Source organism: Podarcis muralis, chromosome 1, assembly GCF_964188315.1.
Source record: "Podarcis muralis chromosome 1, rPodMur119.hap1.1, whole genome shotgun sequence".
NCBI classification, from domain to species: Eukaryota; Metazoa; Chordata; class Lepidosauria; order Squamata; family Lacertidae; genus Podarcis; species Podarcis muralis.
In genome coordinates, this window is record NC_135655.1 from 125,177,270 (window position 1) to 125,199,585 (window position 22,316).

At 44.0% G+C, this 22,316-nt stretch overlaps 1 long non-coding RNA gene across 1 annotated transcript in view; it reads left to right on the plus strand.

Moving 5' to 3' along the window:
* The first annotated feature begins 3,658 nt into the window (after positions 1-3,658).
* The window catches only part of LOC144325243 (uncharacterized), a 69,246-nt gene continuing 50,588 nt past the window's right edge, over positions 3,659-22,316 (plus strand). Inside the window, exons 1-2 of the long non-coding RNA XR_013390535.1 lie at positions 3,659-3,954; positions 21,390-21,490. This is a non-coding gene — a long non-coding RNA (uncharacterized LOC144325243). The remainder of the gene's footprint in view (positions 3,955-21,389; positions 21,491-22,316) is intronic.

Consider the following 22,316-nt stretch of genomic DNA (forward strand, 5'->3'; position numbering starts at 1 on the left):
TGTTGTTGTTTAGTCGATTAGTCGTGTCCGACTCTTCGCGACCCCATGGACCAGAGCACGCCAGGCACTCCTGTCTTCCACTGCCTTCCGCAGTTTGGTCAAACTCATGCTGGTAGCTTCGAGAACACTGTCCAACCATCTCGTCCTCTGTCGTCCCCTTCTCCTTGTGCCCTCCATCTTTCCCAACATCAGAATCTTTTCCAGGGAGTCTTCTCTTCTCATGAGGTGGCCAAAGTACTGGAGCCTCAGCTTCAGGATCTGTCCTTCCAGTGAGCACTCAGGACTGATTTCCTTCAGAATGGAGAGGTTTGATCTTCTTGCAGTCCATGGGACTCTCAAGAGTCTCCTCCAGCACCATAATTCAAAAGCATCAATTCTTTGGCGATCAGCCTTCTTTATGGTCCAGCTCTCACTTCCATACATCACTACTGGGAAAACCATAGCTTTAACTATACAGACCTTTGTTGGTAAGGTGATGTCTCTGCTTTTTAAGATGCTGTCTAGGTTTGTCATTGATTTCTTTACCTTAAATTAAAGCAGACTTTTAATAGAGGATTGCTCTCTGATAGCCCGTCCTGTTGAGGATTCCTGCATACAGAGGACTGTTCTAAGTCAAGTAGTACACAAGGACACCCTGGTGCCTTTGCTTCATTGGGACAGCTTCTCCTGCTGCTCCGTTTTTCCTTGTCAATCACTGCTTTTCCACCAAGCAAATAAACCCTCACTTACTCCCATGCACACCCTGTTTCACTGGCCATGGAGATTACTCTTTTGTTCTTGCCAATTAAGGCAACGCATTCAAACGGCTGTTGAAAAGTCACTGTGTCTAAACCAGGTTACATGCATGCGGAGTATGAATATTGTTCAATATCGCCTGAAAGGGGGGATATTTTTCCCCCTCTGAAAAAGAAATATAACAAAGTGAACATTTGTCAACTGGGCAGCAAACAATAAATGGATCTCTTTTTTTCTATATATAAAAAAATGACAATCCCCAAAACCAGTAATTCCTTTTTAAATAAAAACAAAAATGAGAAACAGTAACTATTAGGAAATCCCACCTGGTGCTTTTTCTGTGTTAATGATGCTTCTTAAATTGCATGTGGGTAAATGGTAATTTTGTCTCACACCATTAAAAACTAATGGAACCCTTGATGATAAGAAATGCCATAGCTAGCTTGTTGGAAAACGTTTAATTAATAAAGTAATAAAATTATTGTAAACTAGTGCAGTTTCACGGAGAATTCAATGGGATATAAAACAGATAAAACGTCCAAGAGAGTTGGTAGAAGAAATAAATGCTACTATACAGTAAAGGCAGAGTATAAAATGAAGCTAAAATTCAAATCAGCTGCTCAGCTAATAAAATGCTATTACACTTCCGTTCAGAGGCTGGGGGGGGGGGGGGGAATCGAACAGTCCAATTCACAATACAGTTAAACTAAAATCCTCAGATTTAAAGATAAATCTCCTTAAGCACTAGTCTTTTCCTGTGCTAATTCACACAACCTTAAGTGCCTGGTGGGCTCCAGAGGGCAAGAAGGCAGGCATTTACTGAGGCGGAGAATAACTGAAGAAAATTCCCAGACTAATGAACCACGTAGGCTGCATTCACACAGCAGTATATTCTGATTTCCCCATTATTTCCCAAAATATTCCAGCTTTCACGTGACGTGAAAGTCACATAAGGAAGCCTAGCAGAATCTGGTGGAAGTTCCGCACTCATTTCCGTGTTACTTGCTTCCAGAAACAGAAAAATCCACTTGCAACCCTACTAATCCACAAAATCTAGGAGTAAAGTGATGAAATTTGGGGCGACATACTGGCATTCAGGGACACGGGTGGTGCTGTGGGTTAAACCACAGAGCCTAGGACTTGCTGATCAGAAGGTCGGTGGTTCGAATCCCCACGACGGGGTGAGCTCCCGTCGCTCGGTCCCGGCTCCCTCGGCCAATAAAGCGAGATGAGCGCCGCAACCCCAGAGTCGGTCACGACTGGACCTAATGGTCAGGTGTCCCTTTACCTTTACCTTTTACTGGCATACAAGCTTTTCCTGTTGTTTCCATGGTGGGTCATGCGGGGGGGGGGGGTAGAAGCACACATATTCAAATATATACAGCTTGTGAAATAGAGGTTTCATTCAGATATCATGGCCAATAAGGTAAAGGTAAAGGTACCCCTGCCCATACGGGCCAGTCTTGCCAGACTCTGGGGTTGAGCGCCCATCTCACTCAAGAGGCCGAGGGCCAGCGCTGTCCGGAGACACTTCCGGGTCACGTGGCCAGCGTGACATCGCTGCTCTGGCGAGCCAGAGCCGCACACGGAAACGCCGTTTACCTTCCCTCTAGAAAGCGGTCCCTATTTATCTACTTGCACCCGGGGGTGCTTTCAAACTGCTAGGTTGGCAGGAGCTGGGACCAAGCAATGGGAGCGCACCCCGCCGCGGGGATTCGAACCGCCGACCTTTCGATCGGCAAGCCCTAGGCGCTGAGGCTTTTACCCACAGCGCCACCCGCGTCCCTATCATGGCCAATAGATCTATCCATTTGTTTAATTCTTTTTTAAAAAAACAACAACCAGCTATGTTAATGGCCATTGCCGTTCCTGGTGATTGATGGAAGCAGAACAGGGTTAACACTTCACTGCTTAGAGTCCTCTCTCAGTTGCTCGAATTCAGCTCCCATGAGTCCCAGCCAAGATGGCCAGTGGTCAGGGATGGTGGGAATTATGGTCCAGCAATATCTGCAGGTTCCTCACATGTAGATGAAGCGTTACAAATTTCACACATAAAGTTGGATGCAAAGATGTTGCAGAATGCCACCCAAAGCAAAAAATGATTCAAAAGTTCAGTGTTCCAAAAGTGCTGCCAGACGCTAAGACAGTTTTCAGTCCCATTTCTAGCACAACCAGTCATTCTCCATCATGATTCTCCATTTTTTCAGGGCCACGAACATGAGCATTTTGCATGTTTAGGAATATTGTCTTCTTTGTATTTTTGTTTTTTTTAAAAAACAACAAATCATGTCACTCTACATTACTCTCCAATTTACCCTTTTGGGGACTTCCGCAAGGTGGGACAACAGGGCTCCCTTGCCCATAAACTGACCTTGGACAAAGTCGCTGAAAGTGTTCATTTCACTACCTACGTTTTCATGAGGGGGGGGAAAGACCCACCATCTCCTCAGTCAAGTTGAAGGCTGGCTAAGGGGCTTTCTCTCACGAAAGCACTGCTCCCTGTCAGTGTTAACTTTGCCATAAATGACATGTTTTCATTTGGCAAAAAAAGGAACGCGATTTTGATAACATTTTTTTTTTCTTCTGAGGCAGATAAATTGACTGCTTTGACATATCTACATATTTTTAAGAACCTGTCAAGGATCTGTGTCTGTTAGTGAAACCCAAAGCAACATGCTGTTACCTTGTCAAATGCTTTCTTGAGCTATTTAATATACTGCCCGTCCCCTGGGAGTGACATGGTTTGTTTGTCCAAAACAGCCACTCTGGTCAAAGGTCTGAGTCAATATTTAATTGTTTTTTGTCCCCGAACCTAACTTCCCCCTGGGGGAATGTTTGTCCACGTTGCCTACTTTGTTTATTGATGAATCTACATCTTTTTTTTTACAACTGCTTCTTTCTGGGTCATCCAATTGGTCCAGATGGAGCAGAACTGTCCATTTCAGATACTACCACTCAAACCACTTTGAGCAATGCTTGTGTGGTGGCTTGGCAACATGGCAGCTTCTGCTCTTGGCGAAGGAGAAGAATAGCCCCATTCTGCATGAGCAAGAAGCCTCCCTCGGCAAAGGAAAACGCAGCTGCGGTGAGAGCGCATATGCTCAGATTCCTGTGAAGCTGGAGAGATGCCGTCAGCGGCTAGGAATTAGCATAGGAGTGGATTTTCTGCAATCTGGAGACCACTTCTGCAGCATCTGGTATTGCGATCACATCAACATGGTATGCATTTTTTTTAAAAAAAAAATGGAACCCATGAAGGAAGTCTCCTCAAGACCATAAAGTTTCTGAACATCTCATCCACACACAAGCAAATTCACCAACGGGATAGAGAAGAACTTCCAAATGCAGAGCATAGTACAGTGGTACCTCGGGTTAAGAACTTCATTCTGGAGGTCCGTTCTTAACCTGAAACTGTTATTAACCTGAAGCACCACTTTAGCTAATGGGGCCTCCTGCTGCCGCCGCGCCGCCAGAACACGATTTCTGTTCTCATCCTGAAGCAAAGTTCTTAACCTGAAGCACTATTTCTGGGTTAGCGAAGTCTGTAACCTGAAGCGTATGTAACCCGAGGTACCACTGTAGTGTAAAACAGGGATAGGGAACCTCAGACCCAAGGGCCAAATACACCTCCTGCGTTTGGCCCTTGTGATTCTATTGAGCTCATGACTGTCTGAAGTTCAGCCTACACTCGAGTAGGACCCTGGCAGAGACACATGCCCAACTGGCATGTTCCCTCCCTCCTGGTCACTCATTTGGGAGCTTCCAAAGCTTTCTTCTGCCCGAACATCACAGCGACCGATGCCAACTGACACCGGCACACTTAGGGATCCGCAGAGTTTGCGCAGCTTGCGTAGCAGACCTCAGCAACTCAGCATTTTGGCTAATCTACTTTATTTACATATAAACACACACGGATCCCTGCAACATGGCTCCCTCTCTCTCTAGCATCAGGCAGCAAAGAGAAAAAAACAAAGGACAATACTCCCACTTCACGGAACACAGTAATACCAAAACATCCTGTCTTCGTCACTTCCCACATTGTGGAGTCAAAACATATACCGTCATGTGATAGACAAAAATCCCATGACTGCAATCATGGAGCAGGAATTCTAACAATGACCCCTCTCCAAGCCACACACTTACCCATTCCTACTCCAACTTCTCAGGGGCCTTAGCCTGGCTGGAAAGTGTCTTCAAACTCCCCACCACCCCACTCCCAGTGATAATGTATTAAATTTTCAAAGGATTTCACATGTACACTCCAATGCATAATAATTTTTTCTTTCATTTTTTCGACTCCCCACCCTGTTATCCATGGTGTTGTTTTTTATTTCTCCCCCTTGCTGCTCCATATCTTCTCTGTCTTATACCATCCATAATAACAATTCAATAATCTATAACTCCTTCTGTTGCTCATGGTTTGAATCCTGATTGCGAATTTCTCATACTACATTATTTCTTTAAATAGTCCGAAAAAGGCTTCCATTCTTTCTTCAACAAAATGACCACCAGCGAGTTCTCTTACTTTAGCTGTTAACTTTGCCAATTCCACATAACAAGGAAGTGTCCTCAAGCTGTGCCTCTTGGCATTTGAGATGAAGAATGACGGCATGTCTATGTGTGCAGAAACCTCTGGCTTTTGTGTGCTTGGGATGTAGCCTACTGTACAAAGGATGATCCATTATATTATCCATATTTGCCTCTGGTCACACCCAACACTTGTCTATGGCCCACAGAAGGCAATGTGGCCCTGGGCCAACAAAGGTGTAAATCGATACCTATGCAAGAGGAGTAAACACTGTTTATAGTCAGTCTGCTGGTTCCTACCTTTATTGAACCCGAATCTAAGTAGAGGAAGGGTGCCCATGCTGAACTGAAGATAACATGGCACCACCAGGAATACATATTCCATTTCTTTTTGAAAATCAGCCAAAATCTGGAGTTTGGCAATGCGTTCCGACATGTGAGACTTCGCACAGCTCAGGCAGAACTAATTAATCTCAGAGATCATGCCCCATTACATTCAAGATTTAAACTGTCAATCAGGAAAGGGAAATAACAAAACAGTCATTTGATCTCTTGTGTGCCAGGCATCTGTTCAGGTCTAAGGACCTGTTATAGTTCCAAAAGAACAGCAATGAAGCAACAGGAGATCAGCATATATAAAAGGCATTTTTTAAAAAATCTGTTTCAGAGAAGATGGCAGCCAATCGTTCATCCTTGCTTCTGAAGGTAAACTCAGAAAGATTTATAAGTGTGTGTGTAAATCAGGTAGGCAATGAAATGTAGGCGGGTTCCCACAAGGTGAGAACAGCAAGAACCTTTATTGAACTAACCGAACTGGACAACAGGGTTAAAGCAACTGCTTATATACATTTCTGAAGGCCTGGGCCACTCCCACTCCCAACGTGATTGGCTGACTAAACTTCCAAGCTGCGAATCATGACTCAGAGTTTAAGGGCCAATGGCAGAGGCCCAAATCTTGAAATGTTCTGTGATTGGGTATCATGTATCGAATCAGAACACAGGGGCTCAGAATCCTTAGTCCAGACTCAAGCTCAGGCAAACACAGACCACTGAATACATAACAGCCAACATGGTGCTTGGGACGTTAACATATGAGAGTGATGGAGGTGAAACAGGTTACCCAATCAGAACCCAGGGGGTGGAGTCAGAGGGACTATAAAACCAGCTCTGGGAGGGGCAAAGGAGGAGTTCATTGGGAGTTGGGTGGTTGGTTGGAGTGGGAGTGAATTGGGAGAGAGTCTGTGGGTAAGTTGAGTTAGCGTAGCAAAATAAGCTGAGTCAGGAACAGTTAGGAGCTAGGAAGACAAGTACAGTGGTACCTCAGGTTAAGTACTTAATTCGTTCTGTAACCTCACTTCTCACAGTGAGGGAACTCCCAGAAGGCCCTCGGTGCTGGACTTCAGTGTCCGGGCTGAACAATGGGGGAGGAGACGCTCCTTCAGGTATACCAGGACGAGGCTGTTTAGGGCTTCAAAGGTCAGCACCAACGCTTTGAATTGTGGTCGGAAACATACTGTTTGTCAATATGATTGTTTTTTGTAATAAAGGTTTTCGGTGCTTTTTCAAAACATATTTCCCCCATAAACTTTGATGTTGGCTGCTAGGCTTTTTGTTAAGGACCCATTATGACTCTTCTGCTTGCATATTTATTCTGGCACTGCAGCAAGTGAGGTCACAAGTCCTGCTGGGGAAAGGACCACTCTCTGCCGTTTCCCTTTCTGCAATACCACAGGGTGCCTCCCCTCTTTTTCCTGAAATATTTATTTATTTAAGATATAGGTGCTGAGGAGGGTCCGATAAACACTTCGCAAATGTTAAATGTTAAATGCTGTTTTTTTCTGGAAAAAGAAGTGCCGTAACTCACCATGAACACCTCCCTTGTTCCGGTGAGTTCCGGTGAGTTCCGGCTGCAAAAAGCTCTGTGTGTGTCGCTTGAAAAAGTGCCACTTCCACAGACTGAAGCCGTCTAGTGTACACAAATGAAATAAGGCATTTATTCAAGTAGAGAATATTTATCTAGAAAACGTTGTCTCCCTTTCCGACAATCTAAAACTACATTTATCTACTAAATTCTGCTATTGTATACCTCTTTAAAATCCTACACGGTTCCCTGAGATGCACTGTGTAGTATGTCCTAAAACTCAATGAAACGTTGAGTTCGCTTTCTGGTTTCATCGTCAATCTAAATATTATTCACAAACATATCCCCCTATTATAGTCCTTTCTTTTATTGCTGCTCGTTCATTCAAATCTTATTCAAGAATACTGTTCTTCCCTCCCCTCCCCTTGCCTAGTAAATATCTTTTTATCTATCTCCTCCATCTATCATATGCATTTCTTTGTGCATAAAACCTTGGGAAATGAAAGACAAATGTTAGGAAATATTTAAACATTGGACAATATTCCTATGAAAGTTTAATGTTCCCAAGCCTACAGTTCCCTAATACCTAACAGTACAAGTTCTGTTGCAATATTTGCCCTAATGGAAAACGATAAGTGGCATTCCTCCAAAGCAAACCACCAAGAATTGAGCAATAAAACAGCAAAATAAAAAATATAAATAAATGCTAGCTTGGCATTTAAAGAAAGAGGAGATGAAGCGAGAACTGCTGTCTGGGATAAGAAAGAATTAACCACAAACCCCTTTTCTATCAAGCACAAAAACCCCTATATTAAAATGACACACATCCCCAAATGCTCAAAGAGTGGCGTGCATTGCGATAGCTCTTCCACTTCCGTGAGACTCTCAGACCCGTGGAGCTCAAATACACATTGAGCAGATTCTAACTCCCCACTCCCTGCTGACGAGTAAAAATATATCTCTAATGCAGTCTATCTATGGAAGGCCAGTAGAGCAAAGATTACCAAAGTTGAAGCAATGATTCTTCAATATCAACTTCGTTGGACTGGTCATGTTGTTTGGATGCCTGATGATCGTCTTCCAAAGCAACTACTCTATTCCACACTTAAAAATGGAAATCGTAATGCCAGTGGTTGACAAAAGAGGTTCAAAGACTCTCTCAAGGCAAATCTTTAAAAATGTATTATAAACACCGACAACTGGGAAACGCTGGCCTGCGAGTGCTCCAATTGGAGACCAGCCTTTACCAAAGGTGTCATGGGCTTTGAAGACACTCAAACTCAAGACACAAGGGAGAAACGTGCTAAGAGGAAGGCACACTTGGCAAATCCACACCATGATCAACTCCCACCCCGGACACCTATGTCCCCACTGTGGAAGGACGTGTGAGTCCAGAATTGGCCTCCGCAGTCACTTACGGACTCACTGTTAAGTCCGTGTTCATGGAAGACAATCTTACTCAGCTTCAAGTGATTGCCAAAGAAGAAGAAAACAAAGAAGACAGATGTAGATGGACTGACCCACTACTAAGTATATTCTCTGTGTTTGTTTGGCAGTGGCACTTTGGTTGTGCCACAGTTTCTGCATGTGCTGTAGAGGGAAGTGAGGGGCAGATGGGGCTCGTCAACCTGAGAAGGTAGCCCATCTAGGAGAAGGAAAACTCTGGTCCTAAACCTCCGCTGCCTTGTGGGATATCTTTGGGAGAAGAAAAGGCCAAGGAGTAAATTCTACACAAATCCAGAGTGGAGTCCCTAAAACGGTTGGATGGCACCTGGTACTCCTGCAGCCAAGCTGGGGCCAAACATATTCTTCTGCCTTCCTTTGGACCACATCAGCAAGGCCGAGAGGGGGGTCTTGTCCTCAGGGCAGCCCAGGACTTCCATAGACACTGAATGTTTTTGGTGGTTGTGTGCAATGAATGATGAGTGAGATTGGGTGAGTGACTGCATGTCTGTTGTGTTGTGTGGACTGACATTTCGTATTTCGCTGCCTTGTGCTTCTCTCTGATTTTATTTTCGTATTGTGTTTATGCATACCAATATTGTTTATATAGGGACGCGGGTGGCGCTGTGGGTAAAAGCCTCAGCGCCTAGGGCTTGCCGATCGAAAGGTCGGCGGTTCGAATCCCCGCGGCGGGGTGCGCTCCCGTTGCTCGGTCCCAGCGCCTGCCAACCTAGCAGTTCGAAAGCACCCCCAGGTGCAAGTAGATAAATAGGGACCGCTTACTGGCGGGAAGGTAAACGGCGTTTCCGTGTGCTGCGCTGGCTCGCCAGATGCAGCTTTGTCATGCTGGCCACGTGACCCGGAAGTGTCTCTGGACAGCGCTGGCCCCCGGCCTCTTAAGTGAGATGGGCGCACAACCCTAGAGTCTGTCAAGACTGGCCCGTACGGGCAGGGGTACCTTTACCTTTACCTTTATTGTTTATATATTCTACATTCAGGTAGGTAGCTGTATTGGTCTGACACAGATGAAATAAATAAAAAAATTGTCCAGTAGCACCTTAGAGACCAACTAAGTTAGTTCTGGGTACAGTGGTACCTCGGGTTACATACGCTTCAGGTTACATACACTTCAGGTTACAGACTCCACTAACCCAGAAATAGTGCTTCAGGTTAAGAACTTTGCTTCAGGATGAGAACAGAAATCGTGCTCCAGCGGTGCGGCAGCAGCAGGAGGCCCCATTAGCTAAAATGGTGCTTCAGGTTAAGAACAGTTTCATGTTAATTATGGACCTCCAGAATGAATTAAGTACTTAATCTGAGGTACCACTGTATAAGATTTCATATGCATGCACATTTCTTCAGATACCAGATACTTGTTCAGATACTTGTTATCTGAAGAAGTGTGCATGCACATGAAAGCTTATGCCCAGAACTAATTTAGTTGGTCTCTAAGGTGCTACTGGACAATTTTTTAATTTCTTTATACATTCGACAGCATTGCTAAATGTGCTAGATGGACACATTTAAAAATGTTGCTGATAGGTTTGGAATTGCCCAAGATAGATGTTAGATTGTTTTTGTATGCCACAACTGCAGCAAGAATTTTGTTAGCCCCAAACTGGAAACTACAATAAATACCAAGAGTGGAGGAATGGCAGATGAAGATGATGGACTTTTTGGAGCTGGCCAACCTGAGTGGAAGAATCCACGAACAGAAAGAGGAGGAATATCAAGAAGAATGGAAGAAATTTAAGGACTATTTAGTTAAATATTTTAAGATAACATAAGTAGAACTACTTGTAAGTACCAAATTGGCCTAGGACTTAAATATGTTAAATTGTATAACATTATGGATAGAAGCTAATATGAAAAGAAAGAAAGATGTTAAGTGAGTAAGTTACTGTATTTTTTGCTCTATAAGACTCACTTTTTCCCTCCTAAAAAGTAAGAGGAAATGTGTGTGCGTCTTATGGAGCGAATGCAGGCTGCGCAGCTATCCCAGAAGCCAGAACAGCAAGAGGGATTGCTGCTTTCACTGCGCAGCAATCCCTCTTGCTCTTCTGGCTTCTGAGATTCAGAATATTTTTTTTCTTGTTTTCCTCCTCCAAAAACTAGGTGCGCCTTATGGTCTGGTGCGTCTTATAGAGCGAAAAATATGGTAATCTTATTTGAAAGTAGTATTGGAAAGCTGCTACAATGAGTTATATGGAAACTCAGCTAGGCGGATTCAAGGAAGTCACTTACCAATGATAACAAAATTGGGGTTTTAACAATTAGGATAAATGTTTGTTTGTTTATATTGTAATGTTTTTCTTTTTGTTTGTTATAAATTTGGAAAATTAATTTAAAAAATTTTAAAAATAAAAATGTTGCTGACTTCTACTCTACAGTTTCACAGCTCTCTGGTTCAGGTGAAATAATTCCATTCTTGGAGATGTAGAAAAACTGACCCTTATTCTATCATCCGTTGGCACACAGGTAGATATTATTAGACTGACATATATAGCTCAGTTGGCAGAGCATGAGACATAATTTCAGGGATGTGGGTACAAGCCCCACATTGGGCAAAATATTCTTGCATTTCAGGGGATTGGACGAGTGGTCCCTCATTGTCCCTCCCTTCCCATTGTGATTCTATGATTCAAGTCAGTTATATAAGGTCATAAAATAAAAGCATTGCTTCTTACATTTCATAAGCAGAGCTATGAGAAGAGATTTTAACCACTTTGATGCATCTTGCTTCAGCAGTGAGTCTTCAGGAGTTAGTAAATCCCTCAACACCAATCAATGCGATGAAACAGAAAAGTGTCCCATGTCGTCAAAACTGTACAAAATATTTTATTTTAAATACGTCGGTGTGGTAACATGCTAGCCATCATGTCAAGAAGAATGGGAAAGAATGAAAACAATGAGCTTTCCCAGACATTGTGTCAATTATAAATCTTGATGAGCAACAGTAGGAGCAGCAAGATTTGCCTGGCATGAGTAGGTTTTTTTGTGGGTTTTAGTCATTGTTTTCACTTTGCAGAACTGACAGCAAATCAACAGGAACCGACATACTAAAAACTCCTTCACTGAAAAACAATATTGCTACTTGCTATGGGTTGGTATCCAACAGTGGTTTAGTGCTGGTGGAAGCACTTCTGCAAGCACATGGCAAAGTACCATATTTTCTCCTGCTCAATTGCAGCTTTCTGTGCCATATCCCAGATTTCTCTGCATCCCCTTTCCAACCCCACCCTTTCTCTCCCAAACATTTCTCTCTCATAGTTTTTGCCTAACTTGAATATATCTTAGAACTCTGATAATTATTATTTTATACATACCCTCCAACATTTCGCCAATGAAAATAGGGACTATTCCATCATCATCATCATCATACACACATATCCTCCAACATTTCTCCAATGAAAATTGTTGTTGTTTAGTCGTTTAGTCATGTCCGACTCTTCGTGACCCCCTGGACCAGAGCACTCCAGGCACTCCTGTCTTCTACTGCCTCCCACACTTTGGTCAAACTCCTGTTTGTAGCTTCAAGAACACTGTCCAACCATCTCGTCCTCTGTCGTCCTCTTCTCCTTGTGCCCTCCATCTTTCCCAACATCAGGGTCTTTTCCAGGGAGTCTTCTCTTCTCATGAGGTGGCCAAAATATTGGAGTCTCAGCTTCACGATCTGTCCTTCCAGTGAGCACTCAGGGCTGATTTCCTTCAGAATGGAGAGGTTTGATCTTCTTGCAGTCCATGGGACTCTCAAGAGTCTCCTCCAGCACCATAATTCAAAAGCATCAATTCTTCGGCGATCAGCCTTCTTTATGGTCCAGCTCTCACTTCCATACATCACTACTGGGAAACCAATGAAAATAGGGACATCCTACTCAAAACAATAATAATTATTATATTATTTATACCCCACTGATTTGCCTGTGTTGCCACCGCCACTCTAGGTGGCTTCCAACATATATAAAAAAACCAACATAATAAAACATTAAAAACTGCTACTGGGCTGCCTTCCTTCGGGGGGGGGGTCGCATAACTCCATACCATTTTTCCAATAAAAATAGGGGCGTCCTAAGGAAAAGTGGGGCATCTCAGGATCAAAACAGCAATCCTTTATTATAGAATAGGGTGTCCCTGTTTTCTTCGGAGAAATGTTGGAGGGTATGTTAAAATAAGAGAAAGTGTGGGACACCGAGACAAGAATGTGGAAGCAGATGGGGCTCTCCTGAGTTGTCGCTAGGAGCTCAGCTTGTAGACTCAGTTCCAAGATTGAAAGGACAGGCTGAAAAAGATGCTACAGCTATCAGGTTATCCACACCTATGCTTCTGAGATGAAGAAGCAATGGCTATTCCCCCTTCACTGAAAAATTAAAGTCTGGCTTGTTGTAACCCCAGGTCTGTCCCAAAGTTTATATGAAACCATCTCCATCTTGGAACTGAATCTACAAGCTGACATCACGGCTGCAACATTCAGCCTATTTTTTTATTATTATTATTTTATTGCACTTTGGGGTTGTTGTTTTTGTTTTAATTCTGCCTGCCCACCCTCACCTTGCCAGATTATGGGCTCAGGATTGATAACTGGAAAGTTCGTCACACCTTTTGTGACAATTTGATTGCCGCCGCCCCCCCCCCCCAAAAAAAGGAACTGCTTAGTTATAGATTGGGGAGTTTGAGGAGAGAAAAAACATTCTTGTATTTTTAAAACCTAAAATGAATTGAATTTAAAGTTGGTTTTGGGGGGGGGGGGAGTTAAAAAAAATTATGCAAGATCCACTGAGAAGAAAAGGCACTTTAGCATTAGAGTGATTCTTTAGCGTGCGTGTATGCATATATATATCGCTGAGATGGAGAGGCAAGTCCTTCACAAGTACTTCATAAAATACTAAACAGGAGTTCAGTAGGAAAGCTCTTGTCGCATCTCAGTTAGGGTGGTTAGTGCCGGTCTTTGAGCTACGGTGCCATTTGCACTTGTCTCGCTCTCCCTTTTGAAAACGTATCGGAAAAGTTGTTGTTTAGGGGAGTAAACTCTTTATCCATGCATATCTTATTTTCTCAGCACTAAGAATGACTCTGATTCTGTCCCGGATATGCATGTCAGATGCATAACTGATTAGTGACAAGTGACACAGAAACAGAAAATGCTCCGTGTTATGATGAATAATAAACTCGGGCAATTTTATGCAGGGAAGCATAAGGCGATGACTTTCTGCACTTCCCCCCCTTCCCATATAAATAATATGGATCTCACCAAAATGGAGAAGTGGGGAAGGCAGAGAAAGTTGTTACGGCAAAGTTATTGGGTGCATTTCCAGTTCCTGTATTAGACTCATACAACCACAGAATTGAGAGATGGAAGGGTCTTACAAGGATCATCTAGTCCAACCCACTGCAATGCCGGAATCTTTTGCTCAATGTGGGGCTTGCACCCAGGACCCTGAGATTAAGAGTCGCAGGCATTACTGACAGAGCTATCCCAGGTTTGGTTTATATAAGAATAATACCCAAAGAGTAACAATGGCAGCACAACCAAATACAGAAAGAAGCATGCTCAGCTGACTTCTGTTAGAGCCACACTTAGGGCCAGTGTGGTGTAGTGGTTAAGAACAGTGGACTCGTAATCTGGGGAACCGGGTTCGTGTCTCCGCTCCTCCACATGCAGCTGCTGGGTGACCTTGGGCCAGTCACACTTCTCTGAAGTCTCTCAGCCCCACTCACCTCACAGAGTGTTTGTTGTGGGGGAGGAAGGGAAAGGAGAATGTTAGCCAATTTGAGACTCCTTCAGGTAGTGATAAAGCGGGATATCAAATCCAAACTCCTCCTCCTCTTCTTTTTCTTCTTCTTCTTCAGTTCTTCCCAGGGAAGCCTGCATACAGTCGTAACCTCGGAAGTCGAACAGAATCCATTCCGGAAATCAGTTCGACTTCCGAAACGTTAGATTTCCGAAGTGCGGCTTCGAATTCCAAAGCCCCCTCGAATGTTCGTCTTCCAAAAGAACATTCCAAAAGTGGAACACTCACTTCCGGTTTTCGATCATTCAGGAGCCAAAACGCTTTACTCCCACGGTGTCCGGGAGCCGAGCTACGACTGTACAGTCATACCTCGAGTTGAATGCGTTTCAGGTTGAGCGCGTTTAAGTTGCGCTCCGCGGCAACCCGGAAGTAACGGAGCTCAAAATGACAATATGCGCATGCGCGGTAGCGGCAAAATGCGACCCGCGCACGCGCAGATGCGCCATCGCATCTTGCGCTCCATTCAGACTGTGAATGGGGCTCCAGATGATGAATTCCGCAAACAGTGGTACCTCAGGTTACATACGCTTCAGGTTACATACGCTTCAGGTTACAGACTCCGCTAACCCAGAAATAGTACCTCAGGTTAAAAACTTTGCTTCAGGCTGAGAACAGAAATCGTGCTCCGGCGGCGCAGCAGCAACAGGAGGCCCCCATTAGCTAAAGTGGTGCTTCAGGTTAAGAACAGTTTCAGGTTAAGTACGGGCCTCCGGAATGAATTAAGTACTTAACCTGAGGTACCACTGTATAGAGCAGGGGTCGGCAACCTAAGGTCCAGGGGCCGGGGTCATTTAACCAGCCCATGGACCCCTGCCGCCCACTCAGTCGGCTCCTGTGCACCACGCTAAACCGGTGTGGAGCAGAGTGGGGACCGCCTTCCCCGACGCTGGCTGGTTTCCCATTGGCTGCAGGAAGCTCCTGCAGCCAATGGGAAGCTGCACACGCCTCCTCCGTGCTGGACGGAGTGTTTGCACATGCGTTCATGCACACGCACTCTGGTCCAGCGCGGCATCTGTGGGAACGTGAACCGGCCCAAGCCACAAAAACTTTGCCGATTCCTGGTATAGGGATTCAAGCCCAAAAGCTTATGGAAATCAACTTGATGGGGGGGCGGGGTAGATCATTGTAGTGATCATCCATTTTAGATAAATGCACAAAGAATTAAATAATTGATCAATGTGCCATATAGCAAAGAATAAGGCGAATGAGCTCGATTCCCACCCCCGGTTTGAATATCATAGTTCTCTGTGCTGACCAAGAAAATGGTTTTCTTAAAATATAGACTTTAAAAGCTTTCCTAAAGATCTATCTAGTATCCGAGGGTGGGGAAACAATCTACATGTGTCCACTTCAAAACATATTTTCCATTACTTTCATATTAAAAAATATTTACCATCTTTTCCAAATTCTATTACTAGCATGAAGAAAAATTAGATTTCTATGACTAATTAAAAACACTTGGTCGAAAATGAAATAGCGGGGAAAAGAGCACATACAACATAGACATTTCCGTGCTGAGGCTGGGATGAGCTGCTTCAAGCACACTCAAGAGTTTGGGGGTGTCTAATGGCATATCTTGAGAGTCCCATGGACTGCAAGAAGATGAAACCTATCCATTCTTAAGGAAATCAGCCCTGGGTGCTCACTGGAAGGACAGATCCTGAAGCTGAGGCTCCAGTACTTTGGCCACCTCATGAGAAGAGAAGACTCCCTGGAAAAGACCCTGATGTTGGGAAAGATGGAGGGCACAAGGAGAAGGGGACAGCAGAGGACAAGATGGTTGGACAGTGTTCTCGAAGCTACCAGCATGAGTTTGACCAAACTGCGGGAGGCAGTGGAAGACAGGAGTGCCTGGCGTGCTCTGGTCCATGGGGTCACGAACAGTCGGACATGACGAAACGACTAAACAACAACAACAATGGCATATCTGAAACTATTTTTTTTTAAAAAAATAACAACTGCCCTAATTCTGAAGGCAATTGGGTGTTTTGGAACACAACCTGGTTGGGTGTAATTTGAGAAATTGACATCCTTCCACCGTCGCTGCTTGGATATGCATAACAGTCTTGCACCCCAACCTACGCCTCCGTTCTAGACCACCCCTTCCTCCTTCTCGAGCAAAGCACAATCTGGGTCTGTGTGTCAGTCCAATGACAACTTGAATCAGCCTCTCGTTGTCATAAGGTATTTATTTATTTATTTATTTATTCATTCATTCATTCATTCCCTGCCCATCTGGCTGGGTTTCCACAGCCACTCTGGACATCTCTCAACAGAATATTAAAAACACGATAAAACACCAAACAGTAAAAACTTCCCTAAACAGGGCTGCCTTCAGATGTCTTCTAAAAGTCAGTTGTTTATTTCCTTGACATCTGATGGGAGGGTGTTCCACAGGGCAGGCGCCACTACTGAGAAGGCCCTCTGACTCGCTCCCTGTAACCTCACTTCTCACAGGGAGGGAACCGCCAGAAGGCCCTCGGAGCTGGACCTCAGTGTCTGGGATGAATGGTGCAGGTGGGGACACTCCTTCAGATATACAGGGCCGAGGCTGTTTAGGGCTTTAAAGGTCAGCACCAACACTTTGAATTGTGCTCGGAAAAGTACTTGGAGCCAATGTAGGTCTTTCAGGACCATAGCTGTCAACTTTTCCCTTTTCTTGCGAGGAATCCTATTTGGAATAAGGGAATTTCCCTTTTAAAAAGGGAGACGTTGACAGCTATGTTCAGGACCAGCGTTATGTGGTCTTGGCAGCCACTCCCAGTCACCAGTCTAGCTGCCGCATTCTGGATTAGTTGTAGTTTCCCAGTCACCTTCAAAGCTAGCCCCAAGTAGATCGCAACATCACACTCAAGATAGTCTCCGCCATCTTGGTCAGATAAATTGCTGGGCAGCAGAGTGGGTGGTATATCAACAGCAACCCCAGTTTACTGACCCACAGGCAACTTGGGCACCCTCATCCATGGTTAAGTCATGAATGATTGAGGTCTTGTCATGTACTGGTCTTGCACTAAATAACCATGCTCAGAAGCTGGTTTGCACTGTGGACTAGCGAAGAGGAGCCCAGTTATTGGGGTGGGGCAGGTGAGAGGCTGGCTCAATCTGCCATCTAGACTTACAACAGCCAAGGCCTCATACCTGGAGTCACTGACTCTGCCAATTGTCTTCTTCTATCCAACCTGCCTATTGAGGAGACAAGCTATAGAGATCAGGCCTTCAAAGCTTGCCCGTGTTCTCCGTACGGAACCAAATTCTGTGTTCCAAAATACAATCACGGTTGTACGGATTTCTAGAATCCCTGACTATATGACCGAGCACAGTATAATCTACATAATCTGCTTTACTCTATTTGATTATAGTGTAACAAATGTATTTTGCACTTTATTTACATTTGGTAAACCTTTCCCAGATGCCCCATACTCTGATATTTTGTATCCCAACTCCTATACGATCAAAGCTGCGAGCAATTCAAAGAAAAGAAGTTCTTCAAAGGCTTGTGACATTTGGAGAGAAATTGAGAAAACGCATCCTCTTTGAAAACTGGAGGACTGCATGGGAAACGAAAGCAAAATAAAATACTATTTATATACACTGCTTCATTTTTTTAAAAGGAAATAGTAATTATCAAATGCCACCAGATTAATAAACAATTACCATAGTAACACCAGCAAGATCTGAAACATATGCTTATCCATTTTTAACGTGTAAATGGAAATACAAGACAGCTGAAAGTTCCTTTGATTCCCTTTGTTCCAATAAGACAAGTGACAAATCCATTAACAGATCCTTTCATGTCATCTCCTCCACTACTGCACTTTGGAACTATATCTGTAAATACTGTGCTAGAAAGAAATGACCATCCGGTCTTTTATTTTCACGGACAATCCACCAAAAAACAAACAAACCCTGGACCTTATTCATGAGAACTACTCTCTGGACACATGTGAAATTACTATATTGCACAAAAAAGTAAAGGTGCGTCCATAATGAAAACAAATCCACAATCTAAGTTAAAGCAATATGACATTTCTGCTGCCCTAAGAAAGGACTTCTTAGTTTTTCTATCCTATCTCATCACTCCGTTTGCCATAAATGCTTTCTATTGGAACACAGGAATTTGCCTTACGTGGAATCAGACCATGGCTCCATCTAAGTCAGCGTTGTCTGTCCAGAATGACAGCAACTCTCCAAGGTCCACCTTGTGATACCAAGATTGGTTGGCTTTGTCTTCTCTGATAATATGCTGTAACTACACTAGAGATGGGGAGGAATTGGGTCTACTTTGTTCATCAGACCAACCAAATCTGACACTCCCAGACTTGCTTGAAGATCACAAAGGAACTCCCGCTCAGATCACACAATTCTCTGGATTTTGCGGTGCATCTGTGGCGCACAAAAGGGGCACACAAAATTGTATGTAAAAGATGCATACAAAATGAGTGTTTTGATGGTAAATGCATTGAGAAGCATTTATTTTCCTCCATGTAACTGTGTGATGGGGATAAGGTGAAACATGTACTAATAGGCTGACCACTGTTTAATTATCAACAAAGCTATCCCAATAGGGATGCTCCACACACTATAGTTTGTACCACGGGTACCAGTTTTCAATCAGTGTTTCTAGATATGTGTCCTTAAAATGCAAGAAGCCTCCTCTCATTCAGGGCTCCCAGCTAGTTTACATATAAGTTTAGTGGGACAGAGCTAAAACAGATTTAACAAATTTTCTAATTTCATTGTTTGAACCTAAGCTTTCAAATTTCACCGTTCACACTTTTAATGCAAAACCCCATTGCTTAGGATTTTGATGGCATCTTTTTGTTCTTTGGGTTTGGCAGTTATCAGACATAAAACTTCCTAAGCTGTTGCTGTCAATTACTGCCCGATACTTAAAACCTCTGCACGCCTCTCATCAAATACAATAAAATATTTGGCGCCATTGTGTGAAGCAGCAATACACTCTGATCGGCGAAAGCTGCAAAACGGAAGGGAAAGGAAAAAAGAGATTGTACATACATCACAGAGGTCAACATTCATTCCATAAGCATGCTTGGATGGCAAAATACGCAGATGTTCTGTAAAAAACACATTTCCCCCAGTTTAACAGATTTCTTCCTTTGGACTTGCCAGTCAGAGTCCATTGCAGTTGAAAGGAAAGGCCATGTTAACAACTTAGAGCAATATAGGTAGCGTTTGGGACCACAATATTTGATGCTGTAAGGAACCACATTGGGATTTGTGATTGGAGAAGGTTGCTCAGAATATGGCATGTCAAATAGAGTGGGAGGGGAAATCGACAGGAGGCTGGAATGGCAGGTGAGATGGAGGTGGAAATTTTGTCCCTGCTGACGTCTGGAAGATGGAGAGAGGGTAGAGGGGATTAACTTGGTGGGAACGGGATTGGGAGATATCAGATCACATCGATCCCGCATTTCAGTTTACAGTGGTACCTCGGGTTACATACGCTTCAGGTTACATATGCTTCAGGTTACAAACTCCGCTAACCCAGGAAATAGTACCTCGGGTTAAGAACTTTGCTTCAGGATGAGAACAGAAATTGTGCTCTGGCGGCACGGCAGCAGCAGGAGGCCCCATTAGCTAAAGTGGTGCTTCAGGTTAAGAACAGTTTCAGGTTAAGTACGGACCTCCGGAACGAATTACCGTATTTTTCGCTCTATAAGACACACTTTTCCCCCTCCAAAAATTAAGGGGAAATGTGTGTGCATCTTATGGAACGAATGCAGGCTCCATGGCTTCAGCGAAAGCAACGCGAAGCCTCCGAAGCGCAGAGGGAGCTCCTCTTGCTGTCCTGGCTTCGCTTCACTGGAGAGGCGCTGAGCAGCTTTCCCTGTCTGCGCAGCGCCCCTTCAGCGAAGCGGGAGGAGAAATGGAAGGGGCCCCGTTTCTCCTGCCGCTTCGCTGAAGGGGCGCTGCGCAGAGAGGGAGGGATTTTTTGTTCTTGTTCTCCCCCTCTAAAACTGGGTGCGTCTTATGGTCGGGTGCGTCCTATAGAGCAAAAAATACGGTAAGTTCTTAACTCGAGGTACCACTGTACTGTATATTTGCCTTCGTTGTTCCTCGAATAAACCAGCTCTTGTTAACCCTGGGTAACCGTCAGCGAAACCCACACTTAAAGGTTTTGAGCAGCTATTCCGATACCTCCACCTGCACGGCGCTGTTAGCACGGTAAGACAGGGACAATCATGTAGACCCTGGGCACCTATTTGGGATCCGTTTATTTCTGATGGTTAGAAATCATACACTGGCAGGGCAATTACTTTAATAAAAACATTCTGATTTTGCAGAAAGCCATATTCAATATTTGCAGAAGGAAGGTAGGGTTTTTGTTTTAAGTATTTTAGACCTTGGAGCGATGCTTCCTATCGAAATTTTAGAGGAGGAAAATATGACAAATCCTGCAGTTTTATTCTCCTCCGTAGCTTCCCATTACTAAGCCAGCCAAATGCCACCGTGGAAAGAGGGACTTCGCATGTCATCTTGATCTGCTGCCTCCAACACCTCCCCCCCCCCCTTTCATTAAAGCTTTAATGCTGCAATTATGGTCACGTTGCCCTATTAAAAAAAAAAAGGAAAAGGCAGTTTACTTTAAAAAGTGAAATTGCATAGCCTACTATTTAATTATACACAAATGTAAATGGCCCATTTTTCCATAACTGGTTATTACAGCACTGTTTTACTTTCTGAGTTTTCACAATCTCTAAAACCTACAATGCTTCCTGCTATATAATTGTTTTGTTACATTATTGTTTTCATCTTATTTTTTTCTTCCCCCCCCCTCTCCCTTTTTAATGCGAGTGCAGCAGGAGGATAAATCTTGGTTTTAAGCCAGCCAGTACTTCATCTACTTAAGCTTTTATAGATGAAGATTGCTGTAATTATCAGAATACCCGCTTATTTCTGAAGTATTATCTTGGCAACCTGCTGGCATTTACAACCAATTAACAAGCGTTGCCCATTAGTTGCGTAAGGGGTATCGCGGAGTAAACCTATTGTGTGTTAATTTTCTATTTTAGATAATCAGTTTGGCCATCCAAAATGGAAAGGGGAAGAAAAGAAAGGTTTGACACGCAGTGGCAAGCGTGTAAAAATTACAACGTGCTTCCGAGAGACAAAGGTATCCAACGACATAGTGATTACTTCACTGTCGTCACCATTGGGTCTTAAGTATTTATTCCTTTTATCTCTTCTGGAAGATAAATTATAAAGTACAGCTTCGGCAAAGTAATCATGTGCCTTCCTCTCCAACTCTCTCCCCCCCCCCCCCGCCCTCCCCAACCGACTGGCTTTTCCTCCTGTCCCCTCCTGTTTGTAATTACATCAAATTGTACAAGTGTTAAACACTATTTAAAAAGAATTTTTTTAAATTAAAAAAAGACAAAGAAAAGAAAACTGGCAGCCGATGGGGGGGGGGGGACAGGCTCCTGTCGCCTTTCTATTACTATTAAAAAGGAGGAACGTGAAGGACTCCGTAAAAGATAGCACTTGTAAGTGGCCTCATGTGCGCTGCATTTCCATCCAGCTTATCATCTTTGTTCCTTTATTTTTGTCGCTCTCCCTGTTTTAAAAATGGGGCAAAGATAAAGGACACCCCTGGATGTCCAGTCAAATTTGACTATGGGGTGCGGAGCTCATCTCCACTTTCAGGCCGAGGGAGCCGGCATTTGTCCGCAGACAGCTTTCCGGGTCAGGTGGCCAGCGTGACTAAACCGCTTCTGGCGCAACGGGACACCGTGATGGGAACCAGAGTGCACGGAAATGCCATTTACCTTCCCGCCACAGTGGTACCTATTTATCTACCTGTGCTGGTGTGCTTTCAAGCTGCTAGGTTGGCAGGAGCTGGGACAAAGCAATGGGAGCTCACCCCGCCGCGCAGATTTGAACTGCCGAACTTATGATCAGCAAGCCCAAGAGGCTGTGTGGTTTAGACCACAGCGCCACCT